This window comes from Carassius auratus, chromosome 45 (assembly GCF_003368295.1).
Source record: "Carassius auratus strain Wakin chromosome 45, ASM336829v1, whole genome shotgun sequence".
NCBI classification, from domain to species: Eukaryota; Metazoa; Chordata; class Actinopteri; order Cypriniformes; family Cyprinidae; genus Carassius; species Carassius auratus.
The window spans coordinates 9,489,278-9,502,865 of record NC_039287.1 but is presented as its reverse complement, the minus strand read 5'-3'; the positions used below and the strand labels follow the sequence as shown (position 1 = coordinate 9,502,865).

The window sequence follows — 13,588 nt, the reverse complement described above, 5'->3', positions numbered from 1 at the left end:
TCGTGAAATTGTGCCAAGTCCAAGGACACCAAAATCAGACAACGCAACGAGTGGACCATGTTAACTGTGAAAAATAATTCTCGATTATAAATTAGTACTTAAGTTAATTAATTCACATAGCCTACGGAGCCTTAACAATCCAAAACATTTCCACCATGGACCTGCTTCATCTTTACGAATGGATCGATTTAAAGAGTATTTTTATATTTTCGTGTATGTTTTTATTCCTGAGCGATTATATCAGAAATAAAGTGCCGAAAAACTTTCCTCCTGGACCATGGTCTTTACCTATTATTGGAGACCTTCATCATATCGATCACAAGAAAATTCATCTTCAGTTGGCAAAGGTAAATACAATTAGTTTTCTTGTAAACGGTCATTTCATTTGTCCACTTTGCGAAGATGAAAGTGTACTGAAATCAAACCGTATTTAAAGTATTTTATTCAGTATGTGTTTATTTTCAAACTATATCTTTAAGTTTGCAGAAAAATATGGAGACGTTTTAAGAATCCGATTTTTCGGACTAAGAATCGTTGTGTTGAACGGGTACAAAAGAGTAAAGGAAGTCTATGTACAACAAGGCGAAAACCTCGTAGATCGACCCATGTTACCTATGATTTACGACGTCTTTGGAGACAAAGGTCTGATTTGGAAAATCGAATTACTTAAGGGGTAGTTTCAATTTAATAAGAGAGAATAAGAAAATCTTAAATGTTCTCTCCAAATCCTGAAATCAGTATACTTATCAAGATAAGTTAAGAATTTATTAAGATAAGTAGGGAATGCAAAAGTCTTATTTAAATGTGTTGTAAACAGGTTTAGATAGCTCCAGTGGATATAAATGGAAACATCAGAGGAGATTTGCACTCTCAACTCTTAGAAACTTTGGATTGGGAAAGAAAAGCCTGGAGCCGTCTATACATCTTGAATGTCGCTTTCTGAATGAGGTCATTTCAAGTGAGAATGGTATGTACGGAATGGTATGTACGTGGAATTTAAAGAACTGACTAACATTGTTTGTTATTCTATAAACACAAGCATGGTGTAATTACATCACAGTTATGGTAACATTTCCAGGTCGACCCTTTAACCCTCAAATCCTGCTAAACAATGCTGTCTCAAATGTGATCTGTGTGCTTGTGTTTGGTAATCGATTTGAGTACAGTGACAATGACTTCCAGAATATGTTGAAGAACATTAATGAGGCTATGTATCTGGAAGGAAGCGTCAGCGTTCAAGTAAACATTTTCAGCATTTTAACCTAAATTTTCATTGCTTTGGTACGGTGCCCGGGAGAGACCATGGTTGGTTCAGTTAGTTTTGTCGTGGCCACGAAATAATAATTCGTAGGAACGTGATAATATGTCGTGGCCAAGAGATCATTTTGATGAGGTAACGACATCCTTTTGTTTTGGCCATGACTTGTTTACGCATTAAACTCATGGCCACGAGAAAAACATGTCGTTCCTTTAACATCAGAAGAAATGGATGTCATTCCCTCAACATAGCATCTCGAGGCCACAACATAAGGATGTTATCTCATCATTATGATCTCGTCGCCCCAACATAATATGACATAACAACGAGCTAATATGACGTTCCCACGAGTTAATATGACGTTCCCATGATTTAATATTTTGTGGCCATGACATATTATCACGTTCCCATGACAAAACGAAGTGAACCGACTGTCTTCTCCCAGGCACCATACTTTGGCATCTTCACTGCTCATCTGCTTTTTGTTCTTCTTTCTTTAGATGTATAACATGTTTCCATGGCTCATGCGGCTACTGCCTGGACCACACAAAAAAATGTTTGCTCTGTGGCAAAAGGTGATTGACTTTGTTAGAGAGAAGGTAAATACACACAGAGTGGATTATGATCCATCAAATCCTCGAGACTACATTGACTGCTTCCTTGCCGAGATGGAAAAAGTAAGACCCTTTCATAGGCAGGTGTCAGTAAAGCCCCCTTCACACTGAGATTCAGGATAATACACTGGTAATATGTACAGTTAATTGTTCCCAGATCATTAGTTTTCTGTTCATTCCCACTACCTGTTATTTCCCAGAATCTGTGCGTGCATTCACACACAACCCGTAAAGGTCCCGTAATGGCACGTGACATCAGGATGTGACGTGTAATTTACTAGTCGTGTAATTTACTGACGTGTAAAACACTAGGCACGTTATCTTTCACTCAAAGGGTTAGTTCACCCAATAATCAAATTAATAACTCACCCTCATGTCGTTCCAAACCAGTGAGACATCTGTTTATTTTCGGAACACAGTTTAAAGGGGGGGTGAAATGCTCGTTTTCACTCAATATCCTGTTAATTTTGAGTACCTATAGAGTAGTACTGCATCCTTCATAACTCCAAAAAGTCTTTAGTTTTATTATATTCATAAGAGAAAGATAGTCTGTACTGATTTTTCCCGGAAAAACACGACCGACTGGAGGCGTGACGTGTGGGCGGAGCTAAAGAATCACGAGCGCGAGTAAGCTTTTGCGTTGAGAGCGTTTGGAAGCTCTGACATTATCTTGAGGAAAAAACCATCATCCAAAACAAACCATGGCTAACAGTCAGATTCAGCCGTTTATTTATGATCCAGAATCAGATCCCGAGGCTGAAACTGAACGAGAGCAGCAGCAGCAACGACTCGCTCCAAGCGGGGCTCGAACCCGGGTCTCCGGCATGGGAGGGTACGCACTAACAAGGAGGCAGAGATATTTTAAGCAGTTTTACTCACCGCCTGCGATTCCAACACACGATCGTGACCCTTTTTCGTTGGAATTGCATCATCCTTAAGAAATAAATGATACAAAAATCCTTCGTCAAACTGGGCCTTGTTTGTAAAACAAGCATCTTCGAAATGCAGGGAACAAACAAAAACACTTGCACAACTCCGTTGATGCTCTGTAATAATAAACTCCATCCACTGGTCCCTTAATGCTGTTTTTTTTTTTGGTTATCTGTGCAGGGTTGTCTTGCCCTGGCAATAGGGCTGCACGATTCTTTATTATTATTATTACTATTAACATTATCATTATCACAAGTATATAAATTAATTATTTTATTTTGCAAGGATTCTTTAAATTGATCAAGTGTGACAAAGACATTTATAACACAATATTTCTATTACACACAATTATTGTTCTTCTGAACTTTCTATCAAAGAAACCTGAAAAAAATCTACTCATCTGTTTTCAACATAATAATAATAATAATGTTTTTTTTGAACGGCAAAACAGCATATTAGAATGATTTCTGAAGATCATGTGACACTGAAGACTGGAGTAATGATGCTGAAAATACAGCTGCACACCACAGAAATAAATTACATTTTAAAATACATTCAAGTGAAAGCAGTTATTTTAAATGGTAAAAATATTTCAAAACTTTACTGTTTTTGCTGTACTTTGGATCAGATAAATATAGTTTGGTGAGCAGAAGAGACTTTAAAAAAAACATTTCACATCTTATGGTTCAAAAACTTTTGACTGGTAGTGTATATATAATATATTTAAAACCCCAGTTTTTTTAATATTAGAATGATGAAAAAGTTGTTTAGATCACTGATTCAACGACTCACTCATAAACCTACTACACTTGTTTCATTTCTGGATGAATCAGCGCTTTTGAACGATTCTCTTGAATGAAAAATTAATTCATTGACAAATAAATTAAGACACTTGTCGCCACCTGTTGGTGAAACAATGCAATCGACACAAACGTTATTTAAAGCGCAGTACTTTCAAAAGGGGATTAGTTATATTTTGATCGCTGCCATATAGACATCAATGTTTATATTTAAACTATAAACTTTATCCCAGTATTTCTGTGATAATATAAATGACTGTAAGACAGATATAATACTGTGTAGTTGAAAAGTTTGTGAAGATGTTTCTTAACCAAACATGGTAAGAGCTCTCTCTGTGTCAGCGGCAGTGCGCGCACGGATTTGAATGATCCGGTAAGACTTTGTCAAAGGTTTAACAGACTCGGGGAATCGTTGTCTTTTAGAAATGAGATCGAGAGGGTGTCTGAATCGAGATCGCGATCTTTTAACGATTAATCGTGCAGCTCTACCTGGCAACCAAAAACACACTTCTTTTGTGACTTTTCGCGACGCTCTCGCTCTGATCAGTGAATCGCTCTGATCAGTGAAATGGCTGTGCTCAGCCTCGCTGTACGTGAGCGCGCGCTCTTCCGGCAGAAGTGCCCTTTGGACCCATATAAGGAAATTCCGCTCCATCTAACGTCACACAGAGCCATACTCGAAAAAAACTTTCTGAAACTTGTGACAAACCGGAAGGAGTATTTTGGGAGCAAAAATACTCCTTCAAACGTACAACTTAATTTTTTAAACTTTGTCCATGTTTAGCATGGGAATCCAACTCTTTAACAGCGTAAAAAACTCAGTATGCATGAAATAGCATTTCACCCCCCCTTTAAGATATTTTTAAAAAGTTAACAGCTTAAGTCATTTGTGCTTGCAAACTGGATATCACAAACTTCTTTGTTTTGAACTCTCTCACAACAGACACGTGCAGTGTGAAAGGGGCTTAAGTGTGCTGTTGAAGGAATGCTGTGGTTATAATATTGTATGGCTATTGAATTGAAATACCTCTCTATCATGTCGTTTAGCTTAAAGACGACACAGAGGCTGGGTTTGATGTGGAGAACTTGTGCATCTGTACTCTGGATCTGTTTGTAGCGGGATCTGAGACAACCTCCACTACTCTGTACTGGGGTCTTCTCTACATGATAAAATATCCTGAGATACAGGGTGAGAGCTTACTGTGAGAAATTGCATTCATGTGCACATAAAATGTGGTATATACTCACACTCTTATGGCGCTTTTCCACTGCATGGTACGGTACGGTACGGTTCAGCTTTGGCAGGATTTTCCACTGGGTACAGTACACACAACAGAACTGCTAGATTTCAGCACAGCCAGCGAAGGTTTGAATGCAGCTGTTTTGAACGAGGACATCCATTTTTTTTAACAGCCAAAAAATTGTTGTTTCGCTGTCTGTTGAGGAAGTACAGACATTCATCTTACTGATAGCAGAAGAGCTAGATGGGGCGACGCGGAATGAAAACGCTTTTCAGGAGTCACGGCAGTAGAAGCGGAGCAACTATAGCAACATGTGAATAATCCTGCCTGCTCTAAAGTGATACTAAACTGCAGTGGAAACGCAAACTAAGCTGTACTGAGCCGTGCTGAGCCAAGTCGTACCATGCAGTGGAAAAGCGCCATTAGTTTTGTCTTGGACTGTCAATACATTGTATCTTCAGTCAGAGTTCAGGAGGAGATTGATCGTGTTGTGGGAGGATCACGACAGCCATCTTTATCAGACAGAGACAACATGCCCTACACCAATGCAGTCATTCATGAGATACAGAGGATTGGAAATATTGTCCCATTAAATTTGCCCCGAGCTACTGTGGAAGACACTCAGATAGGACAATACTCCATTCCAAAGGTACAATAGAACGAAGTGTAAACCTGAACACTGAATGTCTTTAACTCAAATCCAACACACCTTCACAAACGTTTATAGTAGAACGATTCCTAACCATATTCCTGGAGTTATGCAAGACCCGGATTAGCTGGTTTAGGTGTGTTTAATTAGTGTTGAACCTAAACTCTGCAGGACTGGAGAAGGATCGGACACAGCTGATTTAAACTTACTGATTAATAGACTAAAGCTGGTACATAGCTACTCATCCTTTATGAACATTTGTATTCTTTAGGGTACAGCTGTGATTGGCAGTTTGACATCAGTGTTGTTTGATGAGTCTGAGTGGGAGACACCTCACTCTTTTAACCCGGGTCACTTCCTGGATGCTGAGGGGAAATTAAGAAAGAGAGATGCCTTTTTACCTTTTTCTCTAGGTATACAAAAACTTCTTTCACACCACAATGTTGGAATACAGTTATTTCCCTATTTACTAGAACTGCAAAGCATATACAAGGTCATTTTCTCTTCTTCCTGTTTTCAGGAAAGAGAGTGTGTCCTGGGGAGCAACTGGCATGAATGGAGTTGTTCCTCTTTTTTTCCTCTCTGCTGCAGCGCTTCACTTTCTCTTCACCAGGAGGTGTAGAGCCCAGCATGGATTACAGACTGGGCACCACTCGATGTCCCCAACCATATAAATTATGTGCATTGTCACGTTAAGACAATCTATTCATACAAACAGGTGTTTGTGTAATGCTTGTGCCTCTGTACAGTATATATGTACCATATATGATTTGATAAAGTAATAGAATTTATTCTAATTTACTTTGGATAAGAAACCATTTGGAAAATATGGAATAATACAATGTATGAGTTGATATCTACAAATCAGAAAATGTATTCTTTATATAGGGTGACCATACAAGCCATTTTCCCAGGACGCATCCTTGCCAGGATTTCTATATTGCCTAAAACATCCAAAGTAGTTTGACCAATAACATGTATTGTACATAATCAACCAATCGTGGCGTGTGAGAAGGTGAGATCTACTGAAAACGATCAAAGCAATGCAAAAACACATACATGTTAAGTGTTTGTTTGTTCGTTCAACTTGAAGCATCGCTGCGCACAGATCATTGTATGGCATTGTATGATTGTGATCTGCTGTGCTCTCTGTAGCTCTTAAGAATGTTATACAGTAATTAATCTGCACAGTGCAAACAGCCAAAACCGTGATATTTTAGGCAATATAGAAATCCTGGCAAGGATGCGTCCTGGGAAAATGGCTCGTATGGTCAAACTATTGTAGGCTGCTTCGGTGTAATTTGCATAGGTTGAATTCGGGTAATCTGGGAAATTTTTTTGCAATTTTGATTATGAATTAGATCAACACATTAGACTTTTCTGAAATCCATAAGAGGATTTCTAACTACACCAGAAGAAAGAATATTGACTGTGTTGATTCATTTGTGTGTCTTATTTGTTGAAGTAATTTAAAACTATTTAAATTGTTTAATATTTGTTCAACATTGTATTACCATTTTAAAGAATCAACTTCAATGTAGGCAACAGCAAGCAGCAATTTGATTAATGGATTATTCAGTCAGTTATTCAAGTTCTCCATTCTATTAAAATTGGGGCTACTCTGGGAACAGCCTCCACAAGCTCTTTGTACTCAGCAATAGCTCCCTTCATTCTACTCTCATTCCATTGTTTTAGTTTCTTCCTATTTCTCCCATTTACCTTTCTTTCTCTTTCTCGCTCTTTCTGTTGCCATCTCTTTTCCTGAAGCTGTGGTGCCATTGTATTCTGCAATACATTTCATTGAGTTAATTAAAGGCCATGTATATTTTCATATTTTTATGACCTATGACTCTGTGGGTGTGTGCATGTGCACTTTTCTGTGGAATCACCCCATGAAGTTATGTGATTTCAGACACATGACATCCATGCTAAAATTATAGAAAAAGTCCTGTTGGCTAAATTTTGTTAGAACAGGAAATAAACACACTAGAGTTTAGATGTCCCAGATTACCCAGTGTTCCACATTACCCCAATTTCACCCTACATATGTATTTCTGAAATACTGGAAAGGAGATTTAAATGATAATATATAGGATATGATATACTTTGTAGGATGTTCAGGGTTAGGTTAGGGGTTAGGATTATTGAATAGGTATCCCTTATTTTTGCTTTCTGAAGGTGGCAACCCTAGTTTTGACTGGCAGATTAGTTGAGCAACTGTAATTGTAACACAAAACTCCTAAATAATAAGATGAATTTATTGAATTAAATATAGGTCCATTAAACGTATTTACCAGTCTGTTATGTTTTTCCTACATTATGTCTGTACTATGTGGCACATCTGGCTTTTTTGTTTCTATAATATGTATGAGTACTGTGTATATTCATTATGTATGCTATATATTAGTATACAAACATTGGATGTGATTAATCATGATTAATTGTCTGACATCACTAAAATATACATTAATATATGCATGCATACCTTTCTTCTGAAGATGCCTGAATGTTTTGTAAAATTTTGACATAAGTACAAACTTTGTTAAATGCATCTAGACTTAATTACGTTGCAGACATACATTACATTGCATTATATCAAGCACACTTCTGAATGGTTTGTGTTAGTTTCATAAAGCACTTTAGAATAGTAGACATCATAATGGTTTGTGGCATCAGTTTACAATTTACTGCCTCTCTTAGCTTCTCCTTCCTATCTAAACTAATGATACTCTAAAAGAATGGATCAATTATTTAAAGTGTGTATATATACAGTATAGGCCTATAGATTATTTTGTTTCTTTTAATAAATATTTTATTTAGACAAATACATTGCTCTATGAAAAGATGTAGGCTAAGTTACGTAACCAACGTGTCCCCATATTAACAAACCCAGACCCTGCCCACTTCGAGCTTCCGGGCTGTTCGCACTTTATATGCGCTAACCTAAGTGACCCAAGAAATCCCAGACGTGTCAGTCTCAGTCATGGACCAGTTGCACCTTTACGAGTGGATCGATATAAAGAGTATTTTGATATTTTCGTGTGTGTTTTTATTGCTGAGTGATTATTTTAGAAACAAATCGCCGAAGAACTTTCCTCCTGGACCATGGTCTTTGCCGATTATAGGAGACCTTCATCACATCGACAATACTAGGATTCATCTTCAGTTCTCAGAGGTAAATAAAATTACAGTTATAGCTAAATCAAATAAATCTGAAAATGCAAAGTAGTGGTGAGTGAATGCAAACGGCGTTAATCTCGTCGAAAATGTCGCTTTGTATTTAACTACGACACCGAAAAGAAACTTATTTTCATTTTTATATCCACATTGTAAAACGATGTTTTAGTTAGGACGTGTAACTCGGGTTTGAAATATAGGTCGGTAGCTCTGGGGGACATACTGCCATCGTAATACAAAAATATCTTACACGTGTAAAATTAATCCGTCTGAATAAAGAATAAAGATGTTAATTTCTTGATTATAGACATTATTATGCTTATTATATAATTTCTGGAGCTCAGGCTCTAACAACAAATCATATTTTACAGTTTGCAGAAAAAATATGGCAAGATTTTCAGCCTTAGAATTCTTGGTCCAAGAATTGTTGTGTTGGATGGATATAAACTTGTGAAGGAAGTGTATTTACAACAGGGTGACAACCTCGCTGACCGACCCGTGTTACCTTTATTTTATGAGATAGTTGGAGACAAAGGTAAGTCTAAACTCTGAATGTTAAACTGGTACTTTAACATTTCACCATTAATGATCAGTTTTCAATAAACAGTAGAGGGTCTGTTTTGTGTTCAGGTTTAGTTGGTGCCAATGGGTATAAGTGGAAGCAACAGAGGAGATTTGCACTCTCAAACTCTTCGGAACTTCGGACTGGGAAAGAAAAGCCTGGAGCCATCCATCAGTGTTGAATGTTGCTTTCTGAATGAGGCTTTTTTCAAATGAGCAAGGTATTTACTAAGGTTGTTTGGCAAAAACAACTGAAAATGACATTGGAAATCAGAAGTACATTGTTATTAATAACTTATTTTCCAGGTCGATCATTTGACCCTCGTTTACTTCTGACAACGCCGTCTCAAATGTGATCTGTGTGCTTGGTGTTTGGTAATCGATTTGAGTACAGTGACAATGACTTCCAGAATCTGTTGAAGAACATCAATGAGGCTGTGTATCTGGAAGGAGGCAATCTGTGCTCAAGTAAAAAAAAAAAAAAACATTTTTACATGTTAACTTTGTTCTTTTCCCTGCTCAGCTGCTTCTTCTTGTTCTTCTTTTTTAGCTGTTATAACATGTTTCCATGGCTCATGCGGCTACCCCTGGACCACACAAGAAATTCTTGCTCTGTGGCATATGGTGATTGACTTTGTTCGAGAGAAGGTGGAATGCACACAGAGTGGATTATGATCCATCAAATCCTCGAGACTACATTGACTGCTTCCTTGCTGAGATGGAAAAGAGTAAAAACCCTTTTGTAGGCAGGTGTCAGTAAATGGAATGCTCTGGTTATAATGTGTGGCTAATGAATTCAAATATATTTCAATCATGTCGTTTAGCTTAAAGATGACACAGAGGCTGGGTTTGATGTGGAGAACTTGTGCATCTGTGCTCTGGATCTGTTTGTAGCAGGAACTGAGACCAACCTCCACTACTCTGTACTGGGGTCTTCTCTACATGATAAAATATCCTGAGATTCAGGGTGAGAGCTAACTGTGAGAACTGCATTCATGTGCACATAAAATGTTGTATATACTCACACTCTTAGTTTTGTTTTGGACTGTCTCTACATTGTATTTTCAGCAAAAGTTCAGGAGGAGATTGATCGTATTGTGGGAGGGTCACGGCAGCCATCTTTATCAGACAAAGACAACATGCCCCTACACCAATGCAGTCATTCATGAGATACAGAGGATTGGAAATATTGTTCCAATAAATGTAGTCCGGGCTACTGTGGAAGACACTCAGATAGGACAATACTCCATTCCAAAGGTTGGCCTAGTGATGTTTAATGCTCTATAAGATTGTCAATTTAAAGGGGTCATATGATGCTTTTTTAAAGATCATTATTTTGTGTATTTGGAGTAACAGAATATATTGATGTGCTTTAATGTTCAAAAAACACAATAATGTAAGTATTAGAAAAATTATGTAAGTCTTCTATGCCCTCCTCCTCTCTCAAATGTGTTGTTTTCTACAAAGTTCTCCTTCCAGCAAGCGCGGTATGCATTGATTGGCCAACTGACCCACTGCATTGTGATTGGCTGAACACTGCAAGCACTTGTTGGAAATGTAACACCCCTTTCCATAATCGCGAGCTTCATCTCTCAAAATAAATGTAAAGATAGTAAATAATGTCTTTAGTAGTTTTACTATCCAGTTCAAGCCCCTAAGAAAAAACAGAGTGATGTGACAGACACAGTGGATGAAGCTCGTATGTGTTTGCAGTACACCAAACAGGACTGTCAAGCCGGCTGACTCCACTGTGACCATCTCTCTCTCTCTCTCTCTCTCTCTCACACACACACACACACACACACACACGTGCGACCCCAAAACTCTGCATTTGAAACAGTCAATAGCGAATACGTAACCTAATAACAAACATACTTACAAGTAGCTGATTCAGAAGCACCAAAGTCAGAATGACCCCTTCTCCTAGGTTCACGAAACGGTCACCCATGAAATGCGTTTCTGTTCTGTTGTGAGTAATCCTTAAGATTCCTAAATGTATTATACTTTCAAATAAAACACTTTTGCTTTCGTCTAGATACACACAGCATCTCCTGACATGGCTGTGTCAGCACTAACTGCGGTTACTGAAACCATTTATTTCGTTGCGTGAATATTTGGAGGGCAATACACAAATATTTCTACATAGTGACGTAGACATGTGGGTGCGTGTTTGAATGAGCCGCTTTAATTGGGTGTGGCAAGAGTTTAACTTTGAAATACTCTCTCTGGATTTTAGACTTTAGTATTTGTGTAACTTTAGCAGATCTTCCTTCAGATTGGTAACACTCCAAAGAGGAAAAGGAAAATTGAAATCGCCATCATTTGACCCATTTAAGCATTTGCAGTTTTGTAATTGACATTTATGTTTAGAACCCATTAATTTAAGCAGAGTAAGAGTATAATTATACTTTTGCAGGGCACAATAGTGACTGGCAGTTTGACATCAGTGCTGTTTGATGAGTCTGAGTGGGAGACACCTCACTCTTTTAACCCGGGTCACTTCCTGGATGTTGAGGGCAAATTCAAGAGAAGAGATGCCTTTTTACCTTTTTCTCTAGGTACAGAATAACTTGTTTCCTTGAAAATAATACAAAGATATATGCTGACAGTTCTTTGAAAGCCCCTATAAAAAGAAACCCATTATGATTAACCATATTTATTTTTTAGGAAAGAGAGTGTGTCTTGGGGAGCAACTGGCACGAATGGAGTTGTTTCTCTTTTTCTCCTCTCTGCTGCAGCGCTTCAATTTCTCTTCACCAGCAGGTGTAGAGCCCAGCTTGAATTTTAAACTTGGGGTCACTCACTGTCCCCAACCATATGTATTATGTGCAGTGCCACGTTAAAACACATATCATTTTATAAAATTATTTCACTAATCGAAAAACATATATATGTTTATAAAAAAAGATGATAATGCATTTTAGTTGGCTGGTTGGATACAGACTGGTCGTTGATTGGTTTTATTGTTAATTAGTGGTTCAAAAAGTGGTTTATTTTTATAATAAAAATAAATATATGATATAAAATTATTTCTATAAATAATGGTGGTAGTAATGTGTTAATGATTAAGTCATCGAGTCATTTATTCATTCGTTTGATTTGGTTTAATAACTGATTTATTCAGGAGTGAAGTAAATGGTTCTTTATGAATGGTTCATTGAATCATTAGGCTTGTTCGACTTGTTCGAGCGGATTATCACAATCAGACCGATCGGTGTGTGACATCAAAGAACGACAAGAGCTTAGAGAGCAGACGAGTCCTTGTGCTTTTTTAATCATTCTTGCGGTACTTTGATGTCATTCACCGATCGGTCTGTGCAGTTTCACTTCAAATCCAACGCGACTTTGGCCAATGGTTCAACACGTCAAATGGTTTACCAAATTCATTCAAAACGTGGAATAAGAAATGAAATGCCACTTTGGGTTGCTCGGGGATGAACAGTTCTAATGTGTCTTTATATTTAGGTTGGCAAAATTGAGTAAAACAGACAACATTGTGTCTAAAGTAACACAATATTAACTTCTTAATGAACTGAGTATCACATTTGTACTTGTGTTATATCTGTTATACCTTGTGTTATATGTCTCATTGACTGCCAAGTAAATTACACTGTCAAGGTCCAGAAAATTATGAAAGACATTGTCAGAATAGTCCATCTGCCATCAGTGGTTCAACCTGAACATTATGAAGCGTTGAGAATACTTTTTGTACCGAATAACAAATTGATTCACCAATTCCTCTCCTCCATGTCTCTCCACATCACCGTAGCTCCATTTTTGAGAATATCCGCTGGACGCAAGCAACGTAAGCACTTCTGTATTCATCTGTTTCTCTGTTCCACTGTTTCTCCATCGGATTGTTTTTCCATCAGGGCTCCTATGTCTATTTTGTTTAGTCTTTTTATACTGTGTACTTTTGGTTAAAAATAAATGTAGTGCAGTTGAATACTTAAAAGTTTTATTTTACTCAAGTAGAAGTACCACACTTTAATTATACATAATCTATAAAGGTGCAAAATGCATAATTACACATATTTGAGAATCAAGATATTTCATGAGATATAGTTAATATGTTCGGGAATATTTTGAATGAAAAGGAAAAAATAAACAAAACAAAAGCCTATCAGTTAAGCATGCTGACCCCCCCCCCCCCCCATTCAAGCAAATACAAATATAATTAGTGCATTAAACTACAATACAAAAGTATTCGTCAGATAAATTAAACATGATGAAACATTAATTTGAGTTTACATGATATAGTGAAAAATGACTTAATGAATAATACTGAAAGTAACGAAATACTGAATTAGAAAAGCGTGCCCTCTAAAAGCACAAGTTGCCTCTGCCTTGCCCCCCAC

General features: G+C 37.4%; 2 pseudogenes; both read left to right on the top strand.

Moving 5' to 3' along the window:
- The first annotated feature begins 14 nt into the window (after nucleotides 1-14).
- On the top strand, nucleotides 15-7,378 carry LOC113063173 (cytochrome P450 2J3-like; annotated as a pseudogene).
- A 975-nt stretch (nucleotides 7,379-8,353) lies between these two features.
- LOC113063174 (cytochrome P450 2J3-like) lies at nucleotides 8,354-13,176 on the top strand (annotated as a pseudogene).
- Nucleotides 13,177-13,588: the final 412 nt, after the last annotated feature.